Raw genomic sequence first — 22,840 nt, 5'->3', positions numbered from 1 at the left:
TCATCATTATCCCCACTTCTAGCCTACATTGTACTATAAGTCCTAGAAAGTTCAATAAGGCAAAAAAGAAATAGAAGGTATATTGGAAGGGAAGAAATAAAACTGTCAATTAAATTAGGCTATAGGATTGTACATGATGGAAATCCAAAAGAATCTACAAATGATCACAATGTATTGTATATTTATCTATAGAGTCAATGTAATCTCAATAAAAATTTCAGCAAAATGTATCATGGAAAATCTTTTAGCTGGTTCTTAAATTTATCTGGAAATACAAAGGACCTGTAAGAGCCAAAACGATTATGAAAAAGAAAATAGGAGGCCTTACACTATCTGATTTCAATGCTGCCTATCAAATTACAGTATTCAAGGCAGTGTGCTATTGTGGTAGGAATAGACACTAATCTCAATTGAACAAAATAGAGTCCAGAATTGATCATACTTATGAGGGCAATTGATTTTTGCCCAAGGTGTTACCTAAGCAATTCAATGGTGAGGAAAAAAAAAAGACGTATAAACAGTACTGAAATAACTGCCTATTTATGTGGCAAAAATAAATCACAACTCATACCTCACACTGTCTACAAAATGAGCTGAAGATAGACCATAAATTTACATTTTTTTTTATTAATTAAAAAAAGAATTAACAAAACAATTAGAAATCATTCCAATCTACATGTACAATCAGTAATTCTTAATAACATCACATAGTTGCATATTCATCATTTCTTAGTACATTTGCATCGATTTAGAAAAAGAAATAAAAAGACAACAGAATAAGAATTAAAACAATAATAGAAAGAGAAAAAAACAAAAAAAACAAAAACAAAAAACCTATACCTCACATGCAGCTTCATTCAGTGTTTTAACATAATTGCATTACAATTGGGTAGTATTGTGCTGTCCATTTCTGAGTTTTTATATCCAGTCCCGTTGTACAGTCTGTATCCCTTCATCTCCAATTATCCCTTCTCTTTTTTTTTTTTTTCAATTAACGGAAAAAAAGAAATTAACCCAACATTTAGAGATCATACCATTCTACACATGCAATCATTAATTCTTAACATCATCACATAGATGCATGATCATCATTTCTTAGTACATTTGCATTGGTTTAGAAGAACTAGCAACATAACCGAAAAAGATATAGAATGTTAATATAGAGAAAAAAATAAAAGTAATAATAGTAAAATCAAAACAAAACAAAACAAAACAAAACAAAACAAAAACCTATAGCTCAGATGCAGCTTCATTCAGTGTTTTAACATGATTACTTTACAATTAGGTATTATTGTGCTGTCCATTTTTGAGTTTTTGTATCTAGTCCTGTTGCACAGTCTGTATCCCTTCAGCTTCAATTACCCATTGTCTTACCCTGTTTCTAACTCCTGCTGAACTCTGTTACCAATGACATATTTCAAGTTTATTCTCGAATGTCCGTTCACATCAGTGGGACCATACAGTATTTGTCCTTTAGTTTTTGGCTGGATTCACTCAGCATAATATTCTCTAGGTCCATCCATGTTATTACATGGTTCATAAGTTTATCTTGTCTTAAAGCTGCATAATATTCCATCGTATGTATATACCACAGTTTGTTTAGCCACTCTTCTGTTGATGGAGATTTTGGCTGTTTCCATCTCTTTGCAATTGTAAATAATGCTGCTATAAACATTGGTGTGCAAATGTCCGTTTGTGTCTTTGCCCTTAAGTCCTTTGAGTAGATACCTAGCAATGGTATTGCTGGGTCGTATGGCAATTCTATATTCAGCTTTTTGAGGAACCGCCAAACTGCCTTCCACAGTGGTTGCACCCTTTGACATTCCCACCAACAGTGGATAAGTGTGCCTCTTTCTCCGCATCCTCTCCAGCACTTGTCATTTTCTGTTTTGTTGATAATGGCCATTCTGGTGGGTGTGAGATGATATCTCATTGTGGTTTTGATTTGCATTTCTCTAATGGCCAGGGACATTGAGCATCTCTTCATGTGCCTCTTGGCCATCTGTATTTCCTCTTCTGAGAGGTGTCTGTTCAAGTCTTTTTCCCATTTTGTAATTGGGTTGGCTGTCTTTTTGTTGTTGAGATGAACAATCTCTTTATAAATTCTGGATACTAGACCTTTATCTGATATATCATTTCCAAATATTGTCTCCCATTGTGAAGGCTGTCTTTCTACTTTCTTGATGAAGTTCTTTGATGCACAAAAGTGTTTAATTTTGAGGAGTTCCCATTTATTTATTTCCTTCTTCAGTGCTCTTGCTTTAGGTTTAAGGTCCATAAAACCGCCTCCAGTTGTAAGATCCATAAGATGTCTCCCAACATTTTCCTCTAACTGTTTTATGGTCTTAGACCTAATGTTTAGATCTTTGATCCATTTTGAGTTAACTTTTGTATAGGGTGTGAGAGATGGGTCTTCTTTCATTCTTTTGCATATGGATATCCAGTTCTCTAGGCACCATTTATTGAAGAGACTGCTCTGTCCCAGGTGAGTTGGCTTGACTGCCTTATCAAAGATCAAATGTCCATAGATGAGAGGGTCTATATCTGAGCACTCTATTCGATTCCATTGGTCGATATATCTATCTTTATGCCAATACCATGCTGTTTTGACCACTGTGGCTTCATAATATGCCTTAAAGTCAGGCAGCGCGAGACCTCCAGCTTCGTTTTTTTTCCTCAAGATGTTTTTAGCAATTCGGGGCACCCTGTCCTTCCAGATAAATTTGCTTATTGGTTTTTCTATTTCTGAAAAATAAGTTGTTGGGATTTTGATTGGTATTGCATTGAATCTGTAAATCAATTTAGGTAGGATTGACATCTTAACTATATTTAGTCTTCCAATCCATGAACATGGTATGCCCTTCCATCTATTTAGGTCTTCTGTGATTTCTTTTAGCAGTTTTTTGTAGTTTTCTTTATATAGGTTTTTTGTCTCTTTAGTTAAATTTATTCCTAGGTATTTTATTCTTTTAGTTGCAATTGTAAATGGGATTCGTTTCTTGATTTCCCCCTCAGCTTGTTCATTACTAGTGTATAGAAATGCTACAGATTTTTGAATGTTGATCTTGTAACCTGCTACTTTGCTGTACTCATTTATTAGCTCTAGTAGTTTTGTTGTGGATTTTTCCGGGTTTTCGACGTATAGTATCATATCGTCTGCAAACAGTGATAGTTTTACTTCTTCCTTTCCAATTTTGATGCCTTGTATTTCTTTTTCTTGTCTAATTGCTCTGGCTAGAACCTCCAACACAATGTTGAATAATAGTGGTGATAGTGGACATCCTTGTCTTGTTCCTGATCTTAGGGGGAAAGTTTTCAATTTTCCCCCATTGAGGATGATATTAGCTGTGGGTTTTTCATATATTCCCTCTAAAATTTACATTTTAAAGCTAACATTTAAAAACTTCTAGAAGGAAAAATAAATAGAATATGTTCATGACCCTAAAGTAGGCAAAGGTTTCTTCAAAAGGACACAAAAGCCTTAACCAGAAAAAAAGAGTCTTAACCATTAAGAATCTTCACAGATATGCACAAATTAATTGAATTTCATATCTAAGATTTGCATACTATACTGTATAAAGTTATACTTCAATTAAAAAATCAAAAGTGTAAGAGATGGAGAAAACAAAAGTCTCCTATTAAGGTACAACCATCAATTTTTCTCTTCAAATATTAACAGTACTGGTTTCATATATTTGGGGGATCTGCTGTTAGGTGCATATATGTTTGTAATTATTATGTCTTCATGCTGAATTGACACCTTTATCAGTATATTATGAATGTTTTTGTCCCTTGAAACTGTTTATATCTTTAAGTTTGTTATCTCTGCAATTAACATACCTACCCTGGTTCTCTTTTAGCTACTAGCTGCATGGTATACTTTCTGTTCATCCTTTTACTTTCAATCTACTTCTGTCTTTCAATTTAAGGTTCATCTCTTGCAGACAGCATATGGTTTGGGTTGCTTTTTGATCAAGTCTGCCAATTTCTGCCTTTTGCCTGGAGAATTTGAACACTCACATATAAAGTCACTACTGTTAATGCAAGACTTTCTTCTTCCATTTTGCTATTTAGCCTTTGTAATATCAGAGCATTTTTTCTGCACCCCAATTTTTCCATTAATGCCTACATTGATATTCATTTGCAATATCACATTACATGTCTTCTCTTTTCTATCTGGGCCTATTTTTAATATATTTTCCTTATGGCTATTATGGGGTTAAGATTTAACATTGTAAGTTTATAACAGTCATATTTGTTTTAATACCTGTGTACCTAAACAACATATTCATTTACTTTTCCTTAATGCTCTGTCCCACCATCTTTTTTAGTACTTGTTACCAATTATATCTTTGCACATTGCATGTTCACATGCAAAGAATTATCATTCCTTTTTATTCATAAGCATTTTAGCACCTAAACATACTGTGCCCGTTTGAAGCTATTATTTACCCCCAGAAAAGCCAAGTTTTAATCCTGCTCCAATCTTGTGGGGTCAGCCCTTGCTTTTAATCCTAAACCAACACTGCAGGGCAAAACTTTGATTAGATTATCTCTGCAGAGATGTGGCGCACCCAATTGTGGGGGCAACCTTATCAAATGGAGGTGTGACCCTACACATTCCAAGTGGGATTTTATTAGTTTATTGGAGTCTTTTAAAAGAGGAAACATTCTGGAAAGAGCTCAGAGCAGATGCAGATGCTTACAGAATGGTTACTTCAGAGATGACAGAGACGTGGAATGCTGACAGAGAGGTGCCTAAACAAGGCAGAGCCAAGCAGACATGGATATGTGCCTTCCCATGAGATGCTAAGCAAAGCTAGAACCCAGAATTGTGTCCCAGAGAAGTTAAGTGAAGGCCCACAGATGCTTAGAGAGGAAATTACCAGCATCAGAAGGTGGAAGCAATGGAACGAGGAAGAAGGACCAGCAGACACCAGCCACATGCCTTCCCAGCTGACAGAGGTGTGCCAGATGGCATGAGCCTTTCTTGAGTGAAGGTAACCTCTGGTTAGTGCTTCAATTTAGACATTTTCTCAGACTTAGAACTTTAAACTTGTAACCTATTACACTCCCTTTATAAAAGCCATTCCATTTTTGGTATATCGCATTCCATCAGCTTTGCCAAACAATAACATGCATCCCTTGTACAGAACATTTTGCATTTCTCTTGCAGCTTCCAGAATTATTTTAGTCCTTTGCATTGACAGAGTCACCAATACAAGACTAGATGAATTTTTCTTCATGTTTATCATGCTTGGTGTTCACTGGGTTCCTTACAGATGCATTTTCTTGTCTTTTGGTAGGTTTAGAAGTTCTCTGTCCTTATTTCTTTGACTCTTCCTTCTGCCCCTTTTCTCTTTCTTCTCCTCAGAATCCCATAATACATATATTGGTGCACTTGAGGTCCTAGAGGTATCCTAAGTTATTTTCAGTTCTTACACTTCTTTTTTCTTTTTCTCCTCATGCTGATTCATTCCAAGTGTCTTGTCTTTGAGCTTACTGATTATTTCTCCTGTTGCTGAAACCCTCCTCACAATTTTTCATTTCAGTGATTGCGGTCTTTAACTCCAGTTACTTCTGCTTGATTCCTTTTTAAAATGTCTATATCATTACAAACTCATTGTTTTCCTGATGTCTTTTAATTTTTTCTCTGCATTTGCCTTTATCTCCTTGAACATTTATATGACTTTTTTTCACAGTTCTTTATTTGGTATGTTGACATTCTGATTGTATTCATTGATATTTTCTGGATTTTTATCCTCCTCCTGTAGATGGGATATCATTTGCTCTTTCTTTGTCTTGTATTCTCATTGCACACAGTACATTTTTCATATTGTAAAATGTCAAGACTGGGATTTTTCCCCAGAAATGTCTTTTCTTGATTTTGTAACTGATTGGTAACAGATCTTCTTGAGCTTCAGCCCTCCTATCATGAAAGTCAATCCAAGGCATACGCAATGTGTAGTATCCACCCTGTGTTCTCAGAGGCGTTATCTTTTCCTGGGCTTTTGCTTGTTAATTGTTTTAGTGGTCCCTTGTTTATAGGAATTTGATTGTCCCTCTATTTTCAAAAAGACAGACCTCCTCCAGGTGTTTAAAGAAAGAAGTCTTTCCCCTGGTTGTCCATCTCTATAGTTTCTTAGACTGTTTTCATTGACTCAAGCTGCATTTCCTGGAGGAAAATTGTGTGGGGTGGGCAGAGGCAGGCATGCTGGAGAGATGTTTCCCCAGTCAGCCTTTCTCAGATGAAACAAGGTCAGTGAACCATGGTGGGGAGCCAAACTGTTTCAAATGTGCCCTGGGGAGTGCATCAGGAATGGCACCAGGAGCCTCCTCCACATTTCCCCAAATATGAGCTTTTTTGACTTGCCCAGCAAATGCAGCCCTTGAGCTTTTCCCCAACAGCACTGAAGATGCATTGCATCTTTAAGTCTTCACCCCTGCCACATTTATTGGGTATGGGCTGGAACTATGGCTTTCCTCAGAACAAGATCCTCTGCTACCCAAAGTTGCTAATCAGAAGTCATGATCAAAAGCAAATGGCTCTGCCCACTCCTGGTCCTGGGTAAAAGTATTTCATGTGTTTTTCATTTACAAGCGAAATAGCCAGAGTTGAATCTCAGCTGCCTTGCAACAAGAGTGAGGAATGGGAACCAGTAAATATCATATAAACAGAGCAGTTTTTACTGTAATCTACCAGCCTCTTCCTCCTGCTTTTCACCAGATGCTATTCAGTGTTTTGCTGGCCTTCAGAGTCTCAAAATATTTGTTTCACAGAGTTCCTGCCTCTTTGTAACAGCTGTTCTGATAGAAGGACTGAACCCTAGAGCTCCCTACTCTACCATCTTGTTACAGTCTCCCCCTCATTTTTGAAACAGTTTGACTGGATACAGAATTCTTAGTTAGCAATTGTGCTGGTTTGATTAGAGCAGTGACTCCACCCATTCCAGGTTTGTCTTGATTAGTTTACTGGAATTCTTCAAAAGAGGAAACATTTTGGAAAAAGCTTCAGAGCCAAACGTTAGAAGATTGTTGAGCATTGTGATTGTGTAGATACATGACTTTTGTTAAATTTGGCATGTTTTCAGTTATTATACCTTTGAATATTATTTTTGCCCCTTTCTCCTTTCTTCTCCTGTTGGGACTCCCAGAATGCATATACTAGCATACTTGTTGGTATCCCACAGGTCCCTCAGGCTCTCTTCACTTTCTTTTTAATTATATTTTTTCTTTCTGTTCCACAGACTGAATGAATTCAACTTTCCTATCTTCAAATTCACTGATTCATTTTTCTGTTAGCTCCAATCTGCAGCTGCACTCCTGTAGGGAGTTTTTAATTTCTGTTATTGGGATTTCAGCTCTTGTTTGGTTATGTATCATGGTTTCTATATCTTTAATGACATTTTCTTTAGGTTCATCCATCATTTCTTATATTTCCTTTATTCTTTGGTCATTTTTTCTTACAGCTCTTTGAGCATATTTTAAAACCTTTGTTCTGGCTCTCTTCTTTTTTTTCTTTCAGCTTTTACAAAGGGGATTTAGTTACAAATTTACAGTTCTTTGGAGGAAAGGTTTTCCTCTGGCTCTCTCTGTTACATGGGAAGGCACATGGCAACATCTGCTGGCCTTCCCTCCCAGGTTCTGGATCCAAATAGCTTTCTTTTCACATGTTCCAAAGATTCCTTTTCACACGTTCAAATGTCTGGGTCTTAGTAGGCTCTGGGCTGAGTTGTGTTGAGCTGTGCTGAGCTCCTTTTCTCTTCTGACTCTCCTTTTAAGTCTGCAGTAAATCAGATTAACATCACTTACAGCAGAAGATGCTACCCTTAGCCAACTGTAGATGTAATCAGCCACTGATGAATTTCACATGTTAATGACTTACATCCACAGCAATAGAACAACTGTGGCCCCAGTGCTTCATTTTTTTTTTCCCGTGCCTGGAATATCACTACCTCCTTTTTTTTTTTCTTTACATTTTATAATCTTTTGCTGCAACCTAGATTTTTTGATAGTTGAATGTATTATCTGTAAAATTTAGATAAGGTGGTGTATGTTCCTTAAGCTTGTATCCACTTAGTGTTATGACAGAGAAAAAGTAAAAAGAAAAAGCAACTGCTCTGGTCTGCTAGCTGCCAGAATGCAATATACCAGAAATGGAATGGCTTTTTAAAAAGCAGAATTTAATAACTTGCTAATTTACAGTTCTAAGGCCTTGAAAATGTCCCAATTAAAGCAAGTGTACAGCAAGTGTTCTAATTTGCCAGTTGCTGTTATGCAATATACCAGAAATGGAATGGCTTTTAAAACGGGAAATTTAATAAGTTACTAATTTACAGTTCTAAGGTTGAGAAAATGTCCCAATTAAAACAAGTCTATAGAAATGTCCAATCTTAGGCATCCAAGGAAAAATACCTAGGTTCAAGATGGCTGATGATGTTCTGGGTTTATCTCTCAGCTGGAAAGGCACATGGTGAAGTCTACTAGCTTTCTCTTCTGGCTCCTTGTTTCATGAAGCTCCCTGGGAGGTGTTTTCCATCTGGCTGGTGAACTCTCTGCTTCATGGTTCTGTGCCATTCTCTACTCTATCAGAACCTCATGGTCTTCTCTCTTGTTGTTCTCTAGCTTTTTCCGAAGTGCTTCTTCTTTTAAAGGATTCCAGTAAAACCAATCAAGACCTACCTAGAATGAGTGGAGACAGGTCTCCACCTAATCAAGTTTAATACCCATGCTTTGATTGAGTCACATCTCCATGGAGATAAGCTAATTCAAGTTTCCAACATACAGTACTGAATAAGGATTAGAAGAAACCATTGTTCCCACAAGGTTATTAGGAAAAATATGGTTCTACAAGCTCATTTGTTGTATAAAACTTCTTAAGAGGGAACTGAGCCCTGGAAACACTCACTCCACCATCTTGATGACCTTCAAAGTGTTTTAATACTCAATTGCTGATTTAACAGGAAATTATGGAATTAGATGTAAATTTATAGATGAAAATCATAGCTTGGAGTCAAGATAATGTTTTGTCCCTTACAGAAGAGATGACCTAAACAAGAGATACCAGTCTAGAAATACTTTCAATTTTAATGGTCAAAATCATCTATCTCCAAAGTTATCTATTTCATTTCTGAAATAGTTTCAAACTCACTTAATGGAAGAGGAAAGGCAAAGCTGGTGATTCACAGTCATGACAAAGGTTTAAAATAATATTTATCAAGCAAAAGAGATGGAATTCATCTGTAAGACTTAGTAGGATTGCCTGGAGGTTTTTGAGAAATGCCCCCAAATAGCCTGATGTCATGGCCACAGATCCAGTATTATGTACTGGTATTATGTACCCTGGTAGAACTGCTTCCTCCTTTGAGTCAGGTGTTTTAACCCACTGGGACCTATCTCTACAAAAACAATTGTTTCTGCAGGACCTTAATATAGACAGCTCTAGTTTAGACATGTTCAATATCCCATTTTTGAACACTAAGTAATAAGCAGCTGGGACAAGTACATCTATCTCTAAGATGTACCAGAAACTGCTATGCTAACAGAGACAAAATGGATATCACAGTTCATTGATCCTGGATTCTGGGATTGGATATAATGATCCCTGATATTTGCAAAACCCCAGGATAAATTCAAGCACTTCTAATAAATGACCTATGTATCCCAAGTGATTTAGTATCCTAGCTTCTGAAACAAATATCATACAATGGGATGGATTAAACAATGGAAATGTATTGGCTCATAGTTTTAAAGTTAGAAGACTTGCTTCCTCCTGGGGATGTTATCTTCTGGCTGGCTGGCAATGTTTGGTGTTCCCTGGAGTTTCTGTCACATGGAAATGGCCATGAGATCTTTTTCTTCTGGGGTCCATCAATTTCCAACTTGTGAATGCTCCCATGGCTTCTCCTCCTGTGCCAAATTTCCTTTTCTTTTAAGGACTTTAGCCATTCCAGATTAAAGCCCACTGTGATGGTTACCTTCAAGTGTCAACTTGGCCAGGTGATGGTGCCCAGTTTTCTGGTCATGCAAGCACTGGCCTAATGACTACTGCAAGGATATTTTGTGGCTCATTAATAAACCAGAAAGCTGGTTTATTAAATCACCAATTGATTGTATCTGTGACTGATTATATCTACAGTCACCTAAGGGTATGTCTTCCACAATGAGAAAGTCCAATCAGTTGGATTTTAATACAATCTGTTGGAAACACTGAAGGGAGAACAGATAATTTTCACTACTTCTTCAGCCAGCAGCCTCTCCTGAAGTGTTCACTAAGGAACTGCATCAGAGTTGCCAGCCTCACGGCCTGGCCTACTGATTTTGGACTCTTGCATCCACAGTTGCCAGAGACACTTTACAAATCTCATACTTAGATATCTTCTGTTTGTCCTGTTTCTCTAGGGAACCCTGTCTAATACACCCACCCTCTTTCAGTTTGGTCACACCTTACCAGAACAACAAAACTGGAGGACATCCAATTCTCCCTTTCAAAGCTTACTACAAATCTAACATAATCAAAATATATTGTCAGTGCTTGCTCATTACAGTTAGTGTATATTAGTGAGACCATACAATATTTGTCCTTTCGTTTCTGGCTTTTTTCACTCAACAAAATGACCTCAAGGTTCACTCCCCTAGCTGCATGCCTCAGGACTTCATTTCTTACTGCAGCCACTCGGTATTCCATTCATTAGTCAATGTACCTTTAGGCCACCTCCATCCATTGACAATCATGGATAATGCTGCCAAAAACACCAGTGTGCAAATGTCTACTCATGTCCTGCTTTCAGTTCTTATAAGTATATACCTAATATGGGGTTGCAGGATCATATGATAACCCTATACTTAGCCTCCTGTAACCACTATAGTATGCCAAGCCTCAACCAACAGTATTTCTGAAAACCCTAAAGAATACCCTGGTCTCTATCTAAGACTCAATAAAATTTTACTTAGTGAGTTTAATTTTTCAGAAATTTAAGGCCTTCACATTGTTCCTATGCCTGAGAAGCCCTGAGACCTAGAGGGGGCAGTCTCTCCAAGAACATCAACCATTTTCATTCCTCTACCCTGTAAGGTTGACATGCTTTCTAGAAGGAAAAAAGTTAAAATGACCAGATAGCCCTGATGACTGAGAAAATGATCAAATGAAAGGGAGTAAGTATAACTGAGAAACTAGGATTAAATAAATGATTATGACTACTAACTTATTATATAGCTATTTCTTTTTAGTTTCTAGTACTAGAATAGCCTGAAGGAAATACCTGAAATTGCTGATCTGTAATCTAATAGCCTTGACCCAGATAATGACTGTATAATTATACAGCTTTTCTCCTATCACTAGGTGATTGTAAAAACTTTGAGAATGGCATTCCCTTTATCCAAAGTGTGAGTAGAAGAGTAATACAATAAAGATATGCATGAAAAAAAAACAGATCAGGAATATAGGGAAAAATACCTCCTTGTAAACTACAGACAACAGCTATAGCACAATTTAAATAATCTGTCATCAATTGTAATAACTGCAACTAGTGTTACAAATAAAAGAATGACAAAAAAGTGTTATCATCAATTGTAACAAATTTTCCACACAACTGTAAGTGTTCGTGGTGGGGTGGTGTATAGGAATCCTGTTTTATATACATGTTTGTTCTGTAAACCCACAACTTCTCTAAATAAAAAATATATATATATATGATACTGGCATAAAGATAAACATATAGACCAAAGGAACAAAATTGTAAGTCCACAAATAAACCCATGCATCTGTGGCCCATTACTTTTTTTTTTTAACTTTTTTAATTGTACGATATAACATATATACAAAGCAAAGAAAGAAAAAAGCAATAGTTTTCAAAGCAAGTTTTACTTCAACAAGTAGTTACAGGACAGATCCCAGAGTCTGTCACAGGCTACCATACCGTCATCTCAGATTTTTCCTTCTAGCTGCTCCAGAACATTGGAGACTAGAAGGAATATATATATTTTTAGCATCACTTTTTTTTCATTTTTGTGAAAAATAACCTATATACAGAAAAGCAATAAATTTCAATGCACAGCATAACAATTAGTTATAAAACAGATTTCAGAGTTTGGTATGGGTTACAATTCCACCATTTTAGGTCTTTATTTCTTTTTTTAAAAATATTTTTATTATAGAAAACGAACAAACATACAAACATTCGTGTCATAGTTAAAATCAATGGCTCACAATATCATCACATAGTTATGTATTCATCACCATAATCACTTTTTGGAACATTTGCATCTCTCTAGCATAAGAAAGAAAAAAAGAAAAAACTCATATTCCATACCCCTTAACACTTCATTTCATTTACCACCAGTATTTCAATCTATTCAGTTTATTTTAACCTTTGTTCCCTCTATTATCTATTTCTTATCCATATTTTTTACTCATCTGTCCATACCACAGATAAAAGATTCCGCACTCTGGAAAGAACAGTGATTTCACCACATGGTGGGGAGGCAACTGATCTTCACATACAAAATATTAAGTTTAATTACTTTCTTACAGTACTTACACAAAGTTAAGTCATTTAGACAGCTAAATGTAACTGAAAAACTATAACAATGCTTAATGCTAAGATATGACATTAAAAGCACTAAGACCAAAAGAAAAGAAATTGAACGTCACAAAATTAAAAGTTTTTGTTCATCAAAGGACACTCTCAAGGAATTGAAATGGTCACAAGCAGTGTGGACAACCAAAGCTATAGGCTGAGCCCCCAGTCTTGGGGTTTGTTCACATGAAACTTAACCCCACAAAAGATAGGTCAAGTCTACATAAAATTTAGGCCTAAGAGTCACCCCCAAGAGAGCCTCTTTTGTTGCTCAGATGTGGCCTCTCTCTGCAGCCAATATGATGAGCAGTCTCACCACCCTCCCCCTCTCTGCGTGGGACATGACTCCCAGGGGTGTGGACCTTCCTGGCAACGTGGGACAAAGATCCTGGAATGAGCTGAGACTCAGCATCAAAGGACTGAGAAAAACCCTAGAATGAGCTGAGAATTAACATCAAGAGACTGAGAGAACCTTCTCGACCAAAAGGGGGAAGAATAAAATGAGGCAAAGTGTCAATGGCTGAGAGATTCCAAACAGAGTCAAGAGGTTATCCTGGAGGTTATTCTTATGCATTAAGTAGATATCACCTTGTTGTTCAAGATGTAGTGGAGAGGCTGGAGGGAATTGCCTGAAAATGGAATGCTGTGTTCCAGTAGCCATGTTTCTTGATGATAACTGAACAATGATATAGCTTTCACAATGAGACTCTGTGAATGTGAAAACCTTATGTCTGATGCTCCTTTTAGCTACTATATCAACAGAAGAGTAGAACATATGGAATAAAAATAAATAATAGGGGGAACAAATGTTAAAATAAATTCAGTTTGAAATAGTGGTAAATGAAAGTGAGGGGTAAGGGGTATGGTACGTATAGGTTTTTTTTTTTCTCTATTATCATTTTATTTCTTTTTCCGTTGTCTTTTTATTTCTTTTTCTAAATCGATGCAAATGTACTAAGAAATGATGAATATGCAACTATGTGATGATATTAAGAATTACTGATTATATATGTAGAATGGAATGATTTCCAAAAAGAAAAAAAAAAATGAAATTGAAAAGGCAACTGTGCTAGTTTGAAAGGATTTATGTACCCTAGAAAAGCCATGTTTTAATCTTGATCCAATCTTGGGGAGAGGGCGTTTTTTAGTCCCTACTCAGCACAGTAGGCTGGAAACTTGATTAGATTATATCCACTGAGATGTGACTCATCCAATTGTGGGTATTACCTTGGATTAGAGGGAGATGCGATGCCACCCATTCCAGGTGGGTGTTGATTAGTTTACTAGAATCCTTTAAAAGAGGAAGCATTTCGGAAAAGGCTTGAGATTCCAAGAGAGCAGAGCTATGACAGAGTCACAAGACACCCATGAGACATGAGAGCCCATACAGCCAGAGACCTTTGGAGATGAAGAAGGAAAACACTCCTGGGTGGGCTTCATGAAACAGAAAGCTAGCAGACATCACCAAGTTCACCATAAGCCTTTCCAGTTGAGAGAGAAACCCTGAACTTCGTCAGCCTTTCTTGAGTGAAGGTAACCTTTTGTTGGTGCCTTAATTTGGACATTTTTATAGACTTGCTTTAATTGGGACATTTTCTTGGCCTTAGAACTGTAAACTAGCAACTTATTAAATTCCCTTTCTTAAAGCCATTCTATTTCTAGTATATTGCATTCCAGCAGCTAGCAAACTAGAACAGCAACCTAGAGAATGAAAGAAAATACTTGCAAATCATATATCTGACAAGGGGCTAGTATCCAGACTATATATAAAACATCTCCTACCACTTTAAAAAGACACATAATTTAGTGATAAATGGACAAAAGATTTGAAAAGACCATTCTTCAAGGAACAGATACAAATGTCCAACAGGCACATGAAAAAATCCTCAACATCTTTAGTCATTAGGGATATGCCAATCAAAATCAAACCACTTCACACCCATGGGATGGTTATAATTTTTTGAAAATCAAAAATGACCGTTGGTGAAGACAGGGAGAAATTACAACCCTTTTACACTGCCAGTGGAAATGCACAATGGTATAACCACTGTGGGAAATATTTGAATAGTTCTCAATTTTATACCAAATGAGAAGACGATCTGGCAATTCTGCTCCTTGACATATACCCAAAATTGTAAGAACATGTTAAAATAATTGTATATGAATATTCATACCAGCACTATTCACAATATCCAACAGGTGGAAACAAACCAAATATCTATCATCTAATGAATGAATAACCAAATATGTTATATGCATATAATGGAATACAGTTCAGCTATAAAAATGAATGAAGTAATGGTTCAACCTAGACTATGGACAAATCTCAAAAACATGATAAGTGAAGGAAGCCAGATTAAAAGGGTCACTTTTTTTAAAGATTCCATTTACCTGCAATATTCAGAATAGGTAAATCAACAGAGATAGATGATTAATGCGTGACAGGAGTTGAAAGGAATGGGGAATGCGGTCTTTATATAGGAATGAGGTTTCTTTTGAGGGTGATGAAAATGCTCTGGAACTAGATAAAGTTGATGCACTACATTCTGTATGTACTAAACATGACTGAAAATATTGTTTAAAATGGTTAAATATATGTTATGTGAATTTCATCTCAATAAAAAAAAATGTGCAGATAAGCCCAAGCACAGCAATTGCTGAGATTTTATTCAACGAAATCCTTTTTTTTTTGGACTATATATGTCACTATTTTATGGTTTTACTTCCTTTTGAATAGGAAATATTGGTTATCTCTTTCAAACATTTTAGGTTGTTCTCCATTTTATTTTTTTGTTTGTTTGCTTTCTCCATCTTATTTTATAAGCCATCTATTTGCCAGGCCCATAAGATCTTTAAAGACAGATCACAGATCTTCCATTCTGGATGTGATATTTTCATATGTGTATTTGTCAAGGTCCCTGGGACTTTCCCTCTCTTAAGTTTCTCTGGGCTTTTCCTGTCTTTTATGCTCCCACAAAGGATTCCAATGAGGGGATTCACCTTTAATGGGCGAGTCAATTGAACCAAAAGGTCCCACCTACAATAGGTGTGCACTCACAGGGATAGATTAAAAAACATGGCCTTTTATGGGGTACGTAACAGCTGAAAACAAGCATTCTACCCAATTCATGAATTGCTTAAGAAAACTCTGAGGTTCACACAATTTCCTGTGGATGTTTTGGTTTGCTGACACAGAGATGACACAAATTAATTTCTTGTTCTGATCATTCTGGACTCCCAGATTGCTCCAAGGAAAGGTCACCTCCTTATGCAGACAAGATAATACCAAAACATAAAACAGCAAGATTTTGAGACAGGTTTCAGGACAATCACCAAAATACATAAAAAGTGAAGAGAAACAAAAAGGTAGTTTTATTCTTTCCTTTCAACAAGAGTGTTGTGGGATCTGTTTAAACAGAACTACTGCCAATCTGGACTAAAAGGGACAGAAAAAGGACAGAATGAAGGAAAAGTGACTTCAAAGGCAGAACCATGGAAGTAAGGTCTGAAGCCAAAAGACCTCTGGCCAGGAAATTGGACCCACCCAAGCACTTGGAGAGGGTGAGTTTGCCCCAAAGGTAGAGGGTGGGCCTCCCACCTCCCTGTTCTGGAAGAGGTGTATCCCAGGCTTGGAGAGAGAAAAACACATTCCTTGGAGATTGAAGAGAGCCTGGTTGCCACACCATTGTTCTATAGGAGTTAAGCCTATGCCCTTGAGATGGCAGAGAGCCCAGGCAGGGCCCTGATGTTTGAAGAGGGTGGAGCTGAGAAAAAGGTGGTCTCTCCAAGGTCCCACAAGATTGCATTTGCAGACAGCCAAGTCACTGTGTAGGCCCTTGGGAAGAATAAGACTGCCAGTTTTTAAAGCCCCAAGGATAAATGACACTCAGACGTTGAAATCTAATGGCATTTGCCCTTAGTTTTCAGAACTGTTTTGGTCCAGTGACCCCCGTGTTCCTTCCAATTCCTTTGGAAATGGGAATTTCTATCCTATGACTGTCCCTCCTTTGTATACTGGTAGCAGACAACTTGTTCTAAGTATTACAGGTCCACAGTCAGTGGAGAATTTTGCCTTAGGACAGAACACACCCAGAGGTGACTTTGTTGAGATTTGGTACTGTTAGTGACTTTGTATTGTATGTGTATTACTACTGAAATGGTTTAAGGCTTTGGATGTTCTTATGCAATGAATGTATTTTGTATTTGAAAAGAACACGTCTTTTGGGGGCCCAAAGAGTGGGATGTGCCGATCTGAAGCTATTCTGTACCCCAGAAAAGCCATGTCCTTTCATTCCTCATTAAATATTGTTGGGTGGGATTTTTTTTTTATTGTTTCCATGGAGCTGTAACTAACCCAATTGTGGGTAGTAACTTCTGATTAGATGGTTTCCACAGAGATGTGTCTCTACCCATGCAAGATGGGGTTGCTTACTGGAGCCCTTTAAAAGGGAACCATTTTGGAAAAAACTCAGAGTCAATAGAGCCCATACAGCCAGATACTTTTGGAGACACATTAAGAAAATGCCCTTGGGGAAGTCATTAAAGAAGCCTGGAGAGAAAGCTAGTAGATGTCATTATGTGCCTTGCAAGCTGAGAGAAAAAACCAGAACGTCATCTGCCTTCTTGAGTCAATGTATCTCCCCCTGGATGCCTTAGTTTGGATATTATTATGGTCTTGCCTTAATGTGGACATTTTCATGGCCTTTGAACTGTAAACTTCCAACTTAATAAATTCCCTTTTTAAAACCCATTCCATTTCTGGTTTATTACATTCTGGCAGCTTATAAACTAAAACACCTAGTAAGCAATAATTATGGTTCTTGTCTAGGACAAATGACACAAAATTAGTTAAGGAGGTTCCCAATACAATACTTCTAAGATTATTTTGTCTAATTTTAAACTGAGCAATACAAAATGGCTTTTTCCACGTAATAAAGGCAAATTTTCCACTAATGTTTCTCAGAAGCCACTTATTTCTCCAGCTTCAGCCTTAGTTTAACAGGTTTTTATAAAATAAACTTTTCGTATTTCAGAGTAAAGGTAAAAACATGGTTAGGAGCAAGATATCCTCTATCCAGAGTCCTTGGAATAAAAAATTCTTAAAAACCCAGTGGGCATATGCATGTTCAAGCCATGGGGCTTCACATTGTAAGTCTGTGCTGACTGTTTCCTTCCTTCCATTATATGCTCATCTTGCATGGCTTGAAGACTTCTGGATCCTCAACTATTCAGGTGGCCTGCACATGGATCAGTTCTATTAGAGGGATTTCTGAAGTGAAATGTACCCCAAGCAGAATAAATCAGAATAAACCTAATCCAAGATGCTTACTAATTGGACTGCCAAATGCCAAAGAGAAAGACTGATTTCTACATACATGCAGCAAGAGAAAAGCAATGCAGCACATGCAAGGAAAGCCTGATAAACCCAAGTGCAGATTTCTCATCAGAAAAGATGAAGGTGAGAAGGCCAGCAGCACAATATATTTAAGATACTTAAGGAAAATAAAACTACCAGCTAAGAATCCTATATCCAACAAAACTGAGCTTCAAAAATGACAGAGAGGGTGCATGGGTGGTTCAGTGATAGAATGCCTGCTTTCCATGCGGGGAGACCCTGGTTTGATTCCTGGACCTACAAAAAAAAAGAAAGAGGGAGAATACAAAATATTCCCTGACCAACAGAAACAGAGAGTCCATTAACAAGAGACCTGTTCCACAGAAATACTGAAAAAAGTGCTACAGGCTGACAGGAAAACATAGAAAAGAAGGGATTGGAGGACGGTGTGGAAATGAAGAGTGTCAGTATGGGTAACCAAACGTAAAAAGAGAACAACAAAATAATATAAGACATAAAATGCCAAGGATAAAATGTTGAAGAGAGTATTGCCTTTATGATAATAACACTGAATATTACATAATTAATTAATGGATTAAACTCCCCAATGAAAAGACATAGACTAGTGGAATAGATAAAACAACCTGACCTATCTACAAGACTCTTGACACAAGGACACACACAGGTTGAAAGCGAAAGACTAGAAAAAGGTATTTCACGCAAAAAGTAACAAATAAAACTGGAGAAGCTATACTAATATCATACAAAATAGATTTTAAATATGAAAATGTTAAAAGAGACAAAGAATAACCTTGTCTATATATTACTAAAATAGGCACTCCACCAAGTAGAAAGAACAATCATAAATATTTATGCACCTAGCCAGGGTGCCCACTAATACATATGGCAACACTGGAGGGAAAAATAGACACCTCTACAGTAATAACTGTAGACTTCAAAACACCAATCTCATCAATTGATAAAGCATCTAGAAAGAAGATCAATAAGGAAACAGAGATCTTAAATAATATGATAAATGAACTAGACAACAGATATTTACAGAACCTTGTACCTCAAATCAGCAGGATATCGCTCTCAGCCTTTTAGCTAATATAAGCATAGTATCTGTTCTTACCAGTTTAATACCTGATATGTCCTCTATCCAAGGACAACATATTAAACGGATTTGTGGAGCAGGGAGATGGAATAGAAGCGTGCTCAGTCCACTCCAGGCATCGATCTGGTATTGCAGTACCTCCAGGAGTGGTGCACCATGCCCTGCCCAGAGAACTAAAAAGTAAAAAAACAAAAAAATTTTAACCCCTAGGATATACATTCTTCTCAAGTGCTGATGGGGCATTCTCCAGTATAGACCACATATTGGGTCACAAATCAGGTCTCAATAAATTTAAAAAGATCGAAAGTATACAAAGCCCTTTCACTCAGATGGACTAAGTATAATAAACAAACTTGGAGACCTGAAGTCAAGAACATAGGTTAACAGGCTGGGACCTATTGTAAAGGTTCCTAGATTCCAAGTTCTTATAAAAGTCACATATATTCTGGAGTTCTATTATTTCTAAATTCTGAGATGCTGACTATTTGTGTATAACCTGGTCATACCCTGGAACTTCGGGTAGTTGTGTGACATCTGAAACTCAGCGCTCTGAAGTTATGAAAGTCAGCATTACCCCATTCAGCAAAAGTTTAACAGTTGAAAAAGTGATCAGATTTCAACTAGAGATAAGAATGAAGCTGATCTGGATAGGACTAAGGTAAGTCAGAATACAGGGTAAACAATGATATGCTCCATATTTTAAACTTCAACTCTTCTGTGAGACCAAAGGAATAGATATTTATTAGGTGTAAAATTCGTATTTTGGGCTCAGTGGCAGAATTCTCTCCTGCCATGCTGGAGACCCAGGTTTGATTCTCAGTGTCTGCCCAGGCAGAAAAAAAAAAATCATTTTTTTGGGTAGCACATTATCTAATTTAACTGTATGGTCAGTGTATTTGAACACTACAATAACATGGAATCTTGAATAGGGAGTGAGAGCCTGTTGGTTTGTACAGGTTGGTGAGATGCCACAATACATCCCAGAGTAATATAGGCAGAAGATTAAAAAGCATTTGCAAAGACCCCTCACGGAACTGGGGAGAAAGGAAGAAATTTTGAACTTTCCCATCTGAGGAATTCTGGATGTTCTTGCAAGCAGTGAGGACAACCAAATCAATAGGCTGAGCCCTAGATTTTTGCTCCAATGATATGAATTCCTGCAAAGGAGAAGCTAAGCCTACTTTCAATTATGCCTAAGACTCACCCCCAGAGAACCTCTTTTGCTGCTCAGATTTGACCTCTCTCTCTCTAAGCCATCTCATCACATGAATTCACTGCTCACTTCCCTAAATGGGACATGACTCCGAGGGGTGTAAATCTCCCTGGTAATGTGGGATAGAATTCCCAGAGATGAGCCAGGACCTGGCATCAAGGAATTGGGAAAGTCTTCTTGATCAAAAGGGGAAGAGAAAAATGAGACAAAGTAAGTTTCAGTGGCTGAGAGATTTCAAACAGAATCAAGAGGCTATCCTGGAGGTTATTCTAATGCATTATATAGTTTTAGTTTATGATGATTGGAATGGTTAGAGGGAAGTACCTGAAACTGTTGAACTGCATTCCAATAGTCTGGATTCTTTTTTTTTTTTTTAATTTTTACTAATAAAAACAATCAACATACAACACAAACATTATTAACGTATGAACATTCCACACTTGGTATGCAATCAATGGCTCACAATATCATCACAAGTTGTATATTCATCACCATGATTATTTCTCAGAACATTTACATTACTCCAGAAAAAGACAAAATTCATACATTCATACATACCATACCACTTACCCCTCCCTCTCACTGACCACTAGTATTTTCCTCTACCCAATTTATTTTAACATTTGTTCCCCCTATATTTATTTTTAATCCATATTTCTTACTCATCTGTCCATACTATAGATAAAAGGAGCATCAGAACAAGATTTTCACAATCACACAATCACTTTGCGAAAGCTCTATCATTATACAATTATTTTAAAGAAACATGGAGTAGCCTGGATTCTTGAAGATGACTGTATTACTATATAGCTTTTACAATGTGACCGTGTGATCATAAAAATCTTGTGGCTGATATGCCCCTAATCCAGGGTATGGGCAAATGAGTAAAAAAAAAAAGAACAAAAAGTAAATAAATAACGGGGGTGGGGGGCTTAAAGGGTAAAAAAAAATTGGGAAGACTACAATGAGAGGGAGGGATAAGGGGAATGGGATTTATGTTTTTTTCTTTTTTTTTAATTTCTTTTTTTGGAGTGATGCAAATGTTCTGAAAATGGTCATAGTGATATGATGATATTCGAAGCCACAGTCTGCATACACTGGATGGACTGAATGATGCATGAAGATACCTCACTAAAAATATTTTTCTTTAAATCAAAGACCCAAACATATAGAAAGACATTCTGTGTTCTGGGAGTGGAAGGTTAAATGTCAGTAAAATGTCAATTCCACCCAAATTTATCTACAGAGTCAATGTAATATTAATCAAAATCCCAATAGCTTGCTTTGCAGATATAGAAAAAACAATAATCAAATTTATTTGGATGGTTAAGGTACCTGAACAGCTAAAAACATCTTGGGAAAAAAAATACAGTTGGAGGTCTCACACTTCCTGACTACAAAGCACATTACAAAAATACAGCAGTCAAAACTGCATGGTGCTGGCCTAAGATTTTTATATTGGCCAACTGACTTCTGATCAAGCAGTCAAGTCCACCCAACTGGGACTGAACAACCTCATCAACAAATGGTGCTGGGAGAACTGATATCCATATCTGAAAGAATGAAAGAGAATCCCTATCTCATACCTTATACAGAAATGAACTCAACATGGATCATGTACCTAAAACATCAGAGCTAGGATCATAAAACTCCTAGAAGAAAATGTGAGGAAATACCCTAAAGATCTTGTGGTAGGATGTGTTTTCCTGGACCTTACACCCAAAGCAAAAGCAATGAAAGAAGAATTAGATAATGGGATCTCCTCAACATGGAATATTTTTGTGCATCAAAGGACTTTGCTAAAATAAAAAGGCAGCCTACTCAATGGGAGAAATAATTCAGAAACTACCTGATTAGGATTTAATATCCAGAATATATAAAGAAATCCTATAACCTAACAAAAAACAACCAAATTAAAAAATGGGCAGAAAAGACATGGATAGACATTTTCCAAAAAGGAAAGACAAATGAGTTTTCTTTTTATACGTCTAGCTATATATATTTTTATTTTGAAGCAATTAAAATGGTTGAAAATTGAATGTGATGATTGTACAACTAGGTGGTGCTACTGTGAGACACTGATTGTATACAATGAATGGATTATAAGGTGCATGAATATATCTCAATAAAATTCACAGGAATAAAATGGGCAAAAGATAGACTTTTCCAAAGAAGAAATACAAATTGCTAAAAAGTATATGAAAAGATATTCAACTTTATCAGCTGTCAGGGAAATGCATATCAAAACCACAGTGAAATACCATTTCACACGTACTGGAATGGTCATTATCAAAAAAAACAGAGAACTACAAGTGCTGGAAAGCATGTGGAGAAACAGATACACTTATTCACTATTGGTGGGAATGTAAAATGCTGCAGCCACTCTGGAGGGCAGTTTGGTTATTCCTCAGAAAGCTAACCATAAATTGTAGGTATATAGGATTTTGGAAGAACTGAAAGCAGGGACACAAATAGACATTTGCACTCCAATGTTAACAGCAGCATTATTCATGACTTTCAACAGATGGAAACAGCCCAAAAGTCCGTCAACTGATAAGTGGATAAACAAACTGTGGTATATACAGACAATGGAATAT

General features: G+C 36.8%; 1 protein-coding gene and 1 non-coding gene across 2 annotated transcripts in view; one reads left to right on the top strand and one right to left on the bottom strand.

Moving 5' to 3' along the window:
* The window catches only part of LOC143647066 (uncharacterized), a 49,109-nt gene that overhangs the window by 25,165 nt on the left and 1,104 nt on the right, over window positions 1–22,840 (bottom strand). Inside the window, 1 exon segment of the mRNA XM_077116696.1 lies at window positions 19,049–19,203. The gene's annotated coding sequence lies outside the window, so the exon portion shown is untranslated.
* On the top strand, window positions 19,000–19,190 carry LOC143647530 (U2 spliceosomal RNA). The gene has a single exon (XR_013158146.1). It is a non-coding gene; the product is annotated as a U2 spliceosomal RNA (small nuclear RNA).

This window comes from Tamandua tetradactyla, chromosome 9, assembly GCF_023851605.1.
Source record: "Tamandua tetradactyla isolate mTamTet1 chromosome 9, mTamTet1.pri, whole genome shotgun sequence".
Taxonomy (NCBI): Eukaryota; Metazoa; Chordata; class Mammalia; order Pilosa; family Myrmecophagidae; genus Tamandua; species Tamandua tetradactyla.
This window is presented reverse-complemented; position numbering and strand designations above follow the sequence as displayed.